Source organism: Panulirus ornatus, chromosome 51, assembly GCF_036320965.1.
Source record: "Panulirus ornatus isolate Po-2019 chromosome 51, ASM3632096v1, whole genome shotgun sequence".
In the NCBI taxonomy this organism is placed as follows: domain Eukaryota; kingdom Metazoa; phylum Arthropoda; class Malacostraca; order Decapoda; family Palinuridae; genus Panulirus; species Panulirus ornatus.
The window spans coordinates 8,249,595-8,262,203 of record NC_092274.1 but is presented as its reverse complement, the minus strand read 5'-3'; the positions used below and the strand labels follow the sequence as shown (position 1 = coordinate 8,262,203).

General features: G+C 41.3%; 2 non-coding genes across 2 annotated transcripts; both read left to right on the top strand.

The window, feature by feature from the left end:
• The first annotated feature begins 7,803 nt into the window (after positions 1-7,803).
• TRNAN-GUU (transfer RNA asparagine (anticodon GUU)) lies at positions 7,804-7,877 on the top strand. Its single transcript has one exon. It is a non-coding gene; the product is annotated as a tRNA-Asn (tRNA).
• A 3,016-nt stretch (positions 7,878-10,893) lies between these two features.
• TRNAN-GUU (transfer RNA asparagine (anticodon GUU)) lies at positions 10,894-10,967 on the top strand. The gene has a single exon. It is a non-coding gene; the product is annotated as a tRNA-Asn (tRNA).
• The last annotated feature ends 1,642 nt before the right edge of the window (positions 10,968-12,609 follow it).

Sequence of the window (12,609 nt, the reverse complement as noted above, 5' to 3'; positions counted from 1 at the left end):
CCTCGCATACACTATTCCATGCATTCTTCCACCAATTCTCTCCCCTCAGTATTCTTCTGCCTATTTCCCCATGTTACAGGTGGCCTTCCTCTCACATCCACCCCTTTAACTGCACTATCTTACAATATCATACAATCTCCTTGTAAACTCCCCTTCTTTCATTCTTTCCGCATACCCAAACCACCTCAAAGTATTAGGTTTCACCCACTCCACCACTCCATTATTCATTCCCTTTGCTTTCCCTGCCATACCACATTTCTCATGCAACCCTATATTTCTTTTATCATTCCATCTAATCATACAACATGATCCTATCTGATATAGATCATTTTCACACCTTGGATTCTTGACCTCTGTGACTGATTCCATGTCCATGTTTAAGCTGCATAGGTCAGGTTCAGGAGGACTATGCTGTCCCTTAATCCTCTCTTCACTTCCATACTTACACTTCTACCCTTCATTATTCTATGAAGGGACACAATCTTTCTTCTACCCAGCACTGTTGTTTCCCTTATTTCTTCTTCCATATCACCAAACTTACTTGAGACACTCCTAGATATTTAAATTCCCTCACCTCTTCCAGTTTTTTTTTCATATCCAAAAACACAGTTGAGGACTCTTTCTTCTTCCACTCTATAATGGTGTTGCAAAACCTATACTTTCACTCGTGTTTCCTTGCAAACACCGTTACTTTACTTTTACTTGCATTTTCCTTCAATTAACTATGCTTACACACATCACAGAACACATTTACAACCTTCTGCAACTCCACTCTCAACAAACACATCATCATCCGCAAACTGGCTTTCCTCTAGCCACACCTCACCGCCACACTCCATTTCTGCAATCCCTTCCCTAGTTTTGCTTTCATCTCTCTCATCATTCCATCCATATATATATTAAAAAGCCACAGGGACATCACACAGCCCTACCTCAAACTCACATGTATACCAAAACTTTAGTTCAACTCTCCATCCAATCTTACACATGCATTTGCTCCTCTATAGAAGGCTTTCACATCAACCTAAAGTTGTTCCTCTTTCCCATATTCTCTTAACATATCCGAAAAAGCAATCCACTCGATCCTGTCATATGCTTTCTCCAGATCCAGAAAAGCTGCATATAACTTCTTGCCTCTAGCTAAATTATTTTCCACACTCAAATTCACCATAACAATTTGATCCACACATCCCCTACCTTTCCTAAAACCCCCTTGCTCTTCACGTGTTCTCATTCAGTCACTTCTATCACTCTATCAATCAACATTCTTGCATACACTTTTCCTGGAATACTTAATCCTGCAATACTTAACAAACTTAGTCCCCTATAATACTACATACATCCTTAGCACCTTTTCCTTTGAATAAAGGAATAGTAATAGCTTTCATGAAATTCTCAAGCACAACCTGCTGTTTCCATGCAAAATTACACATGAAGTGCATCCATTATCACCCTTATTACCTCCACTTATGCTGTAGGCCTTTTCACTTGTATCCCTGTCCTTCCATCCTCCATACCAACGCATGTGTCAACTGCTGCCTCACCATCTCCCACATTCATCAATATGTGATATTTTCAGTGTGTGATATCATGTTTTTTGGTGTATCTGGCCACTGTATTACTCATTCTAATATTTTCAAATTAGGTAGATCTCACTTGTGTGGCACATTAAGAATATGAGAACTTGGCAATTATAAGTGGCTTGAATCTAATGTTATTTTGCTCCGATATAATTATAAAAGACTTTTTACTGAAAAACCAAACAATATACTGAAACACTTCATTACTGATTGAAAAAGATCATTAACAAAAATGCGAACTGTCTTTAAATCTGTCACTATTGTGCAAACCCCATATCACTCTACAAATTTCTACACTAATGTTCCAATGTCACCATTGCAAAATATCACTCTGCGAACCATGAATCTGCAGGGATAGCCTGCACTGTGCTTGAAAACTTTTCAGATGTAAAATACAGTTGTTAATATCACTGCATGGGTATATTTCCTAAACTGACAAAACCATCGTTCCAATACTTGATTTTAGTACTACGGAAAGAGAAAATAGGGTAATTTGCAATGGATTATCGTGCTTCAAATACACCACAAACATTATCAGGTATTGTTGAATGAACACTGAGTCCTACAGAACATACTGATCTCCATATTAATGCAGTGATTATGAGTAATTATAGAAAATTATTGCTGAGGCTTTTTAAAAAATCTCTCAAGCTAATTCCTTATTCCATATAATAATAATAATAATAATGATAATAATAATGATAATATTAATAGTAATTTTCAGCACATTATCGTTGCAATTCCCAAGCAGTGATGCAATAAAGTCTGGACTAAAATTTCAGTGAAACTGACTAACTTTGGCTGTATTGTACAGATGGGCAACGAGGTCTAGTATTGTTTTCACACCTCAAAAATAACATCTGGTCTTTGTATAAATATTTTTACCAAAGGAATTTTTACTGGGTATGGGAATTTTGTGAAATCTGAATCTGATCTCATTATAATTTAGTCTCTAACATGAATTGTGGGTTATGTTATAAAATCAGCCTCTGACTTTATTTTCAGTATTTAACATATGCAGAACAGAGATGACATATAGGACTTTCTTCCTATAATAACCAGAAAAGGTTATGAAATGCAGGTATGCATCAGAATCTTATTGCAGGTACTGGAAACACTGAACATTTTGATACTGTGAATGCCTCAGCCAAACACTTTGAATGTGTCATCAATGTATTACAATCTGCATATCTATGTTACAAATAATATTCACTGTCTATGTGATAAAATGAGGTCAGCAAAGAAACACTTAGTACCATCTTTGTATGATGTAAAAGGAAGGTACTGGTGTGGTTTGGCTTTACTTAAATATATTTCAATTGTCTCGCCAACTTGTGTTTATTTGCTCTTATTTGCTCGAAGTATGACAGTATTCAAACTTTCTCAAAACAGTCTGGGGTTTAGTAATCCTGACTAAACCTAATTAACTTATTTTTATAATCTAGTCATTCCAAAGCAAACTGTAGGAAGTCTGATGCATTCTGTACTCATTGGAAATTACCAGGAGCTATGCAGTCATCAGACTGGTTCAAGATCAAACCTGGGGTGTCTTAAGACATTTATAACTAAAAAAGATAATTATATCTCAGAACTTATTCCTGTCTTTTATTACAATTACCTTTTAATTATGACGAGGAAAGAGTCAAGCCATCTATGAATGACATAAAAAAAAGCATGACCATTTGTAACAACTATTTGCAAAGTTGCTGAGGTAGTTTTGTGTTTAAAGTGTAATGCTCAAACAGCAATCCTTTCATAAACCAGCTTCCTGCAGTCAAGGAGTCATGTGGCTACAGGACACTTTTAGGGAATGTATACCAATACAGAGGTATACCCACATGGGTGTATGTAACCTCTTCATTTCACTGGTAATACTATATAATGAAAATAGAAAAAATGTAGCTATTTTTTTGTAACTGCTTCCATGTCCCTTGTCATCCTGATAGGAAATTTTCATTTCCCTTATCATAATTTCTGACAAATGAAAGACACTAAGAGAGAAAAAGATACAAAGAGCAATAAACAAGAGCTAATATAATTTGTAGTAGGATTTTGATAAATATAATTATATTCCTTCTCCAGATCCATAAATGCTACATACAAAGCCATCTGTTTTTCTGGGGACCAATCACTTTCCTCTCTTCCTAATCATACACATGCCTTACATCCTCAATAAAAACTTTTCACTGCTTCTAGCAACTTACCTCCCACTCCATGTACTCTTAATACCTTTCACAGAGCATCTCTATCAGCTCTATCATATTCCTTCTCCAGATCCATAAATGCTACATACAAATCCATTTGTTTTTCTAAGTATTTCTCACATACATTCTTCAAAGCAATCAACTGATCCACACATCCTCTACCACTTCTGAAACCATACTGCTCTTCCCCAATCTGATGCTCTGTGCATGCCTTTACCCTCTCAATCAATACCTTCCCAAATAGTATCCCCAGGAATACCAAACAAACTTATACCTCTGTAATTTGAACACTTGCCTTTATCTCCTCTGCCTTTGTACAATGGCACTATGCATACAATCCGCAAATCCTCAGGCACTTCAACATGAACCATACATACATTGAATATCCTTGCCAACCAATCAACGACACAGTCACCTCCTTTTTCAATAAATTTCATTGCAATACCATCCAAACCTGCTGCCTTGCCAGCTTTCATCTTCTGCAAAGCTTTCACTACCTCTTCCTTGTTTACCACATCATTCTCCCTGACCCTCTCACTTTGCACACCACCTCAACCAAAACACGCTATATCTGCCACTCTATCATCAAACACATTCAAAAAACCTTCAAAATACTCACTCCATCTCCTTCTCACTTCACCAATACTTGTTAATACCTCTCCATTAGCCCCCTTCACCGATGTTCCCATTTGTTCTCTTGTCTTATGCACTTTATTTACCTCCTTCCAAAACATCTTTTTATTCTCCCTAAATTTCAATGAAACTCTCTAGCCCCAACTCTCTTTTGCCCTCTTTTTCACCTCTTGCACCTTTCTCTTAACCACCTGCCTCTTTCTTTTGTACATCACCCAGTCATTTGCACTACTACTCCGCAAAAATGGTCCAAACACCTCTCTCTTCTCTTTCACTAATAATCTTACTTCTTCATCCCACCACTCATTACCCTTTCTAATCTGCCAACCTCCCACCTTTCCCACACCATAAGCATCTTTTGCGCAAGCCATCACTGCTTCCCTAAATATATCCCATTCCTCCCCCACTCCCCTTACGTCATTTGCTCTCACCTATTTCCATTCTGCACTCAATCTCTCCAGGTACTTCCTCATGAGCTTGGAAGCTCACTGAATCTCACCACTCTCTTCACCCCAACATCCTCTCTCCTTTTCTGAAGCACTCTACAAATCTTTACCTCTGCCTCCACAAGATAATGATCAAACATTCCTCCAGTTGCCCCTCTCAGCACATTAACATTCAAAAGTCTCTCTTTCACGCTCCTATCAATTAGTACAACCCAATAACGCTCTCTGGCCATCTTTCCTACTTACATACGTATACTTATGTATATCTCTTTCTAAACCAGGTATTCCCAATCACCAGTCCTTCTTCAGCACAAAAATCTACAAGCTCTTCACCATTTCCATTTCCCTGACTTTGCTCCCAAGACATTCCCAAACCACTCTTCCCCTTTACCCTTGAGCTTCGTTTCACTCAGAGCCAAAACATCCAGGTTCCTTTCCTCAAACATACTACCTATCTATACTACCTATAGGGTTGATAAGAGATACTTTGTGGAAGGCATTAAGAGTATATGATGCGGGAGGCAAGTTGCATGAAACAGTGAAAAGTTTTTAACAAGGATGTAAGGCATGTGTACGAGTAGGAAGAGAGGAAAGCGATTGGTTCTCAGTGAATGTCGGTTTGTGGCAGGGATGCTTGATGTCTCCTAGGTTGTTTAATTTGTTTATGGATGGGGTGGTTGGGGAGGTGAAAGCAAGAGTTTTGGAGAGAGGGGCAAGTATGCAGTCTGTTGTGGATGAGAGGGCTTGGGAAGTGAGTCAGTTGTTGTTCGCTGATGATACAGCGCTGGTGGCTCATTCAAGTGAGAAACTGCAGAAGCTGGTGACTGAGTTTGGTAAAATGTGTGAAAGAAGAAAGCTGAGAGCAAATGTGAATAAGAGCAAGGTCATTAGGTTCAGTAAGGTTGAGGGACAAGTTAATTGGGAAGTAAGTTTGAATGGAGAAAAACTGGAGGAAGTGAAGTGCTTTAGATATCTGGGAGTGGATTTAGAAGTGGATGGAACCATGGAAGCGGAAGTGAGTCACAGGGTGGGGGACGGGGCGAAGGTTCTGGATGCATTGAAGAATGTGTGGAAGGCAAGAGCATTATCTTGGAGCAAAAATGTGTGTTTGAAGGAAAAGTGGTTCCAACATTGTTATTTGGTTGTGAGGCATGGGCTATAGATAGGGTTGTACAGAGGAGGGTCGATGTGTTGGAAATGAAATGTTAGAGGACAATATGTTGTGTGAGGTGGTTTGATTGAGTTAGCGAGGTAGCGCACAGAAACAGACGAAAGAATGGCCCAACCCACCAACATACAGATGCATATACATAAACGCCCACACACGCACACATACATACCTATACATTTCAACGTATACATACATATACATACACAGACATATAAATATATACATATGTACATATTCATACTTGCTAACTTCATCCATTCCGTCGCCACCCCGCCACCCATGAAATGGCACCCCCTCCCCCCGCGCGCGTGCGAGGTAGCGCTAGGAAAAGACAACTAAGTCCACATTCGTTCACACTCAGTCTCTAGCTGTCATGTGTAATGCACCGAAACCACAGCTCCCTTTCCTCATCCAAGCCCCACAAAACTTTCCATGTTTTACACCAGACGCTTCACATGCCCTGGTTTAATCCATTGACAGCACGTCGACCCCGGTATACCACATCGTTTCAATTCACTCTATTCCTTGCACGCCTTTCACCCTCTTGTATGTTCAGGCCCTGGTCGCTCAAAATCTTTTTCACTCCATCCTTCCACCTCCAGTTTGGTATCCCACTTCTCGTTCCCTCTACCTTTGACACATATATCCTCTTTGTTAATCCTTCCTCACTCATTCTCTCCATGTGACCAAACCATTTCAATACACCTTCTGCTCTTTCTCAACCACACTCTTTTTATTACCACACATCTCTCTTACCCTTTCATTACTTACTTGATCAAACCACCTCACACCACATATTGTCCTCAAACATCTCAATTCCAACACATCCACGTCCTAGATGAGCTGAAGAGTGTAACAACGAAAAGTCACTGTCGGAAAAGATAATATATATATATATATATATATATATATATATATATATATATATATATATATATATATATATATATATATATATATATATATTGGAAAGGATCACAATTTTGCACGTGATAAGATATTCCTGCAAGTCCACCGGGAAAATGAAACACAAGTGTTTCATTTTCCCCGTGGACTCATATATATATATATATATATATATATATATATATATATATATATATATATATATATATATATATATATATATATGACGGTACAGTAGTCCCAGCGGTGATGCATTGGTGCGAGTCTCGAGCTCAAAATATGAAATAATAGAAGATAGTGGAAGAGCTGGACATGAACGAAGTACTTGTGGACAATATGTGGTTTGGAGGCTTGATCGTGTGAGGAAAGATCCTGTATTAGAAGTTAGGAGTAAGTCGAGTATGGCTGAGAGAGAGGTGAATATGGTGCGATGATATTGTCTGGTTTGGACAAAGGGATAGGTAGAGAGAAGAAACGCAGTGGCTATGAGGATCCACGAGTCTGAAGTGAGAGGAGCGAGGAACAAGGGGAAAACTGGGGAAAAGGAGAGGGATAAGATGTGACACGAGTGAATGTCAACAAATGGGGTCTCTGTTTTTGGCCCGACCTTGTTAACGCAATACAAATTAAACGAACAAATACACACACACACACACACACACACACATATATATATGTTACTGACAGGTTTTTCTATACAGTTTACACACCTTGCAATACAAAGAAGAAATATGTCAACACAATCTTTACAATCAAGGCGTATACACTTAAATAACACTACGTCGATCGACGGAATAATCCAGCTATTCAAGTATTCGAAAAAAATTCCATCTATCCATTAAACTGCTCACTTATTTTACCATGCCTCCGTGGCACAATAGGTTAGCGCGTTCGGCTGTTAACCGAAAGGTTGGTGGTTCGAGCCCACCCGGGGGCGACTTGTTTTCGTGTGAGCACTACTGTTCTCTAGAAACCTTATAAAGCAGGTAATAGAAGCTCAAAGGTTAAATATTTCGTTCTTTAACCTGTACATCATGCGACCCAGGAGCCCCTGCACACACAAGGTCTTTGTTAATCAATATGGTTTCTTGTTAACAATGAAAAGATGGGTCAGAGGCAAGACAACGATAAGCTTGGGATCGTACCGTGGTGCTCAAGGGTCGTACCGTGGTGTTCAAGGGTCGTACCGTCGTGGTCAAGGGTCGTGCCGTGGTGCTCAAGGGTCGTACCGTCGTGCTCAAGGGTCGTACCGTCGTGCTCAAGGGTCGTACTGCCGTGCTCAAAGGCTGAACCGTCGTGTTCAAAGGCTGCACCGCCGTGCACAAAGGCTGTGCCTTTGTGCTCAAAGGGTAAATACCACTCGTTAACAATGGGGTAGGGGGGTTAGGGGAGGGGTTTCCGACACAACTTCGTGCCAAGTTGGTCCACTGGACCGATGTCCCAAGGAGGTTACGACAAGCAAACGTGTTTCGCGGTCATCTGCGTAAACCCGTGGTCCAGTACGGTGGCCTGTGACCCCTTTCTGGCACATCCAGCGGACACAACTCTCACAGAGATGGCTTGAATCAAGCCACTGGCTATGTAAACACAGCAGACAATATCAGGCTTGATTTGATCCTACCAACCAACAAGGAAGACAATAAGTTATGGAGAGAAAGGTGCTATTTATCATCACTTATTCTTTATCCGCCCAACCCCACAAGGAAGACAGGAGGCTATGGAGAGAATGGCAATATTTATCATTACTTTCCATCCTACCAACCAACAAGGAAGGCAGCAGAACAAAGGAAAGTAATGCGCTATTTATCATTACTTTATTCTTTATTATCTAACCTACGCATCCACGACAATCACAACCAAATAACGGATCCATAGCCAAATAACAAAGTGACCAAGCTTGTCTTAACCTACGTCTGAAGTGACCAAGCCAAGATCTTAACCTCCCTTTGAATACTTAATACGCACTGAACTCAACCACATAACTACCCTTCACTACATAAGCACAGTCAGTTAGCCTTTCCCCTGCACTCACACACACACACACCACACAAGTTACTCTATTAATACAGTTAGTCAGGCTGCTCCCGTACACACACACACACAGTCCAGGCCACAACAGCTGCTCCTTCCACAGTCTACACTCAACTTGCACTATACCTCACATTTTGCCTCTCACATGAACTATATTCTTGTTCGGTGTCTACAGCAGAGGGAAGTGTGTTTTCCAATAAATCCTTACCTGTTACTACTATATAGCATTAGCAGAGTGGCGCAGCGGGAGCGTGCTGGGCCCATAACCCAGAGGTCCGTGGATCGAAACCACGCTCTGCTACGAGCTGTTTTATATCTTTTACATATTCTTCTTTTATCTTTTACATATAATCATTTAGCGAGATTGTTACCACTCTAAAGCGTGTCACTTTCTCTTTCCCTTCGTCTAGTTAAGCAACCGTATTTGCCTTGAAGACTTCAACTACACAACACAAAATGCGTTAGCAACACAACTGTAAGACCTGTGAACCAAGAATATAGACAACCAGTACATATACACCAGAGTGTAATCAACACGTATGTCAGCTTATGGCTTTCCGTGGACGACAGAAGAGTCCCGATACAGGATAATGACGTAATGTGCAAGACACATATAGGTATAGTTCTGAGTCTGAGCCATCAAGGGTAAGATCAACATTCCAGTGGGGTGAAGGGAGTGTCAGTCATCTGCCTCAGTGTCTGCGACCCCAAAGGCGGAAGCTTGTGGCTGGCTCCTGATTCTGCTGATGGGAGCTCCTGTCATCTTCTGCAATGACCTTAAACGATTCCAGTTCTTACAACTACTGGAAAGCTCTTTAGACTTATGGTGTGGCTCCTCTGCGTTCGTTAAGGCAGGAAAGCTCTTGAAATTAAGGTGTGACTTCCATTTGTCTGATAAAGGTTGTAGAATACCTCTGGAATGTCCTCAAAACCTGTGACGTGATTCCAGTGTTGAGTGAGGTTTGTGGTGAGCAGATCTTAATAACATACAACTTCAATTCTTAGTACAACAGCTGGAAAGCTCTTGAGATTAAGGTGTGACTTCCATTTGTCTGATAAGGCCTCCAAAATAAGTCTAGAGTGTCCTCTAACCTGTGATGTGATTCCAGTGTTAGCTTGAGGTTTTCTGGTAAGCAGATCTTATACAACCTCAGTTCTGCTAGAAACCTCCACAGACGAAGATTTTGACAGGATTTCAGTTTACTTCATGAGGCTTCCAGAATAACTCTGGAACGTCCTAAAAACCTGCGATGTGATTCCAGTGTTGAGTGAGGCTTTTTGGTGAGCAGCTGGAGTGTTTCTAAAGTATTTATGTGACTTCTGTACTCTCAACACCTCTGGGTTACCTATAGAGTGCTGTCACGGCCGTGGTGTCCATGAGCTGATGAATGCTTCCAGTGAGCCCCTGGAATGACCTTAAACTTGCCAACAACTTCTTTCTTTCATGTGGGTTCTGACTGATCCCTGGCCATGTGAAAGTAACTTCACACTGGAAACCCAACCCCATGTCTCGTGATTGCTATCCTTCGTGAATGTTCCTACCGCAAAAGTTTACCCTCAGGTAGACTCCAACCACCAACGTTTCGGTTGACAGTCGAACGCGCTGACCTACTGTGTCACGAAGACTTGAATATTGAACAGCTTCAGATGGAACTAAGTGGACGGAACTGTGGACATGGAAGTAAGACTGACTGGATCATCGAATGACTGCCATGCAGGTTGTCAAGTTGGACTGACATTATAATATTTTGTGGGTATTTCCATTAGTCTAACCCACAAGGACCATGTACGTCCCTGTCCAGGTCTTGTTGTGTAACCCAAGTACAGCATCCTTTCTCGTGAGACGTCAGTCTTATATAAGGCAACACCATCAAGACTCTAAGGTTCTGTCGGAGGATGAGCCTGAAATTAATTAATTTCAAGCCTCCGTGGCACAATAGGTTAGCGCGTTCGGCTGTTAACCGAAAGGTTGGTGGTTCGAGCCCACCCGGGGGCGACCTTTTATCTGAAGACAACTCCAAAAGTTGATAATAAGAAGAGTAAAAACTTCATCAACCACGAACACCTCTCATAAGGTTCAACCTTACAGAACTCTCCAGTTTTGACTGGAAACCTCCAACAGGTATTGGAGTCAGACACATTTGATCCTCAAGAGCTTCCATGAGGTTTTCCAGAAACCTCAACAACCAGGCAGCGTCTCAAGACTACGTCATAAGACCACACTAGAGGTTCACAACAGACCCTCGAAGGCCGATACACTAGCCATACATCCATGGGATCAGATGACGCCTCCAGAGGTTCATCACACACAAGTATACATAGGGACAGCTACAGAATAACAGACATCGTTCCATTCCCAAGGTTTAATCTCAACCTCAACATACAGACTACAGCTCCACATACCTAACTGACAAAGAGGAGTCTGCAAGAATCACACACAGTTCTCTCTCTCTCTCTCTCTCTCTCTCTCTCTCTCTCTCTCTCTCTCTCTCTCTCTCTCTCTCTCTCTCTCTCTCTCTCTCTCAACGACAGATATTACTTCTGTTTGTACTCAGCAGAACCGGCAGCCTGTCATACCTCTGCTCCTGCTTCGGAGTAATGACATACACTAAGAACACCAAACCAACAGCTTCAGTAATGACCCTGAAACATCTGCTTCAGTAATGAAACTGTAACCTCTCTCATGAAATAAAATGAAACATCAGCTTTATCAATACAGATAAAACATCTCTATCAGTAATGTATACTGAAGTATCTCCTTCAGTAATGACACTGAAACGTTCGCTTCAGCAGACACTGAAACATCTGCTTCAGCAAAAACAGGACAAAAATCTGTTCAGAAAAACAAAATATCGTTTCCGTAGTGTAGTGGTTATCACGTGCGCTTCACACGCGCAAGGTCCCCGGTTCGATCCCGGGCGGAAACAGCCTTTTCATTTTTTTCATTTTCTTTAAAGAGGTCTTCCTTATATTTCGTCGACCAGCAGGTTGCAACTGGAAATATCATCAAGTCTTTCACCAATGACTACGACTGATATCGGATTACTTTAATCAGAGAAGATAAGATATCATGAGATAAAGATTCCCTGGTCTCTTGTAAGCCAATCAAGTTGGACGATCAATACACTTTGGTCAACACTTTCCCTAAACTCACTGCAGCAGAGTGGCGCAGTGGAAGCGTGCTGGGCCCATAACCCAGAGGTCCGTGGATCGAAACCACGCTCTGCTACGTGAATCTTTTCTCATCACCCGTGGAGACCACTATCAGCCCCTAACTAGTTTAATAGCAGAGTGACAGTACACACGGCCAGACGCGGCAAAGTGGAATGAAGGAAGACTCGAGCTTGGCGATGCAAGGAAAGAAATAGACGCCATCATCGCCAACTACTGTGTGTTGACGTTCATACGTGTCCCAATGTCTGCGACAAAGGTATAGGAACCTTGCGGTTGGGTCTTGTATATATCTCTGTTGGTGGAGGCCTCTGTCAACCTTCGCATTGCCCTGGACGTCCTAACATATGCCTCCAGCCCTCGAGGTTCACTTTTCCAATCAACCCATGGAAAGGTCTTGAGATCGAGTCTGAGGCACGACCCTGTATCTGCTTGTGGCTTCCTGAGTGCTTCTGGAGTGCTACTTA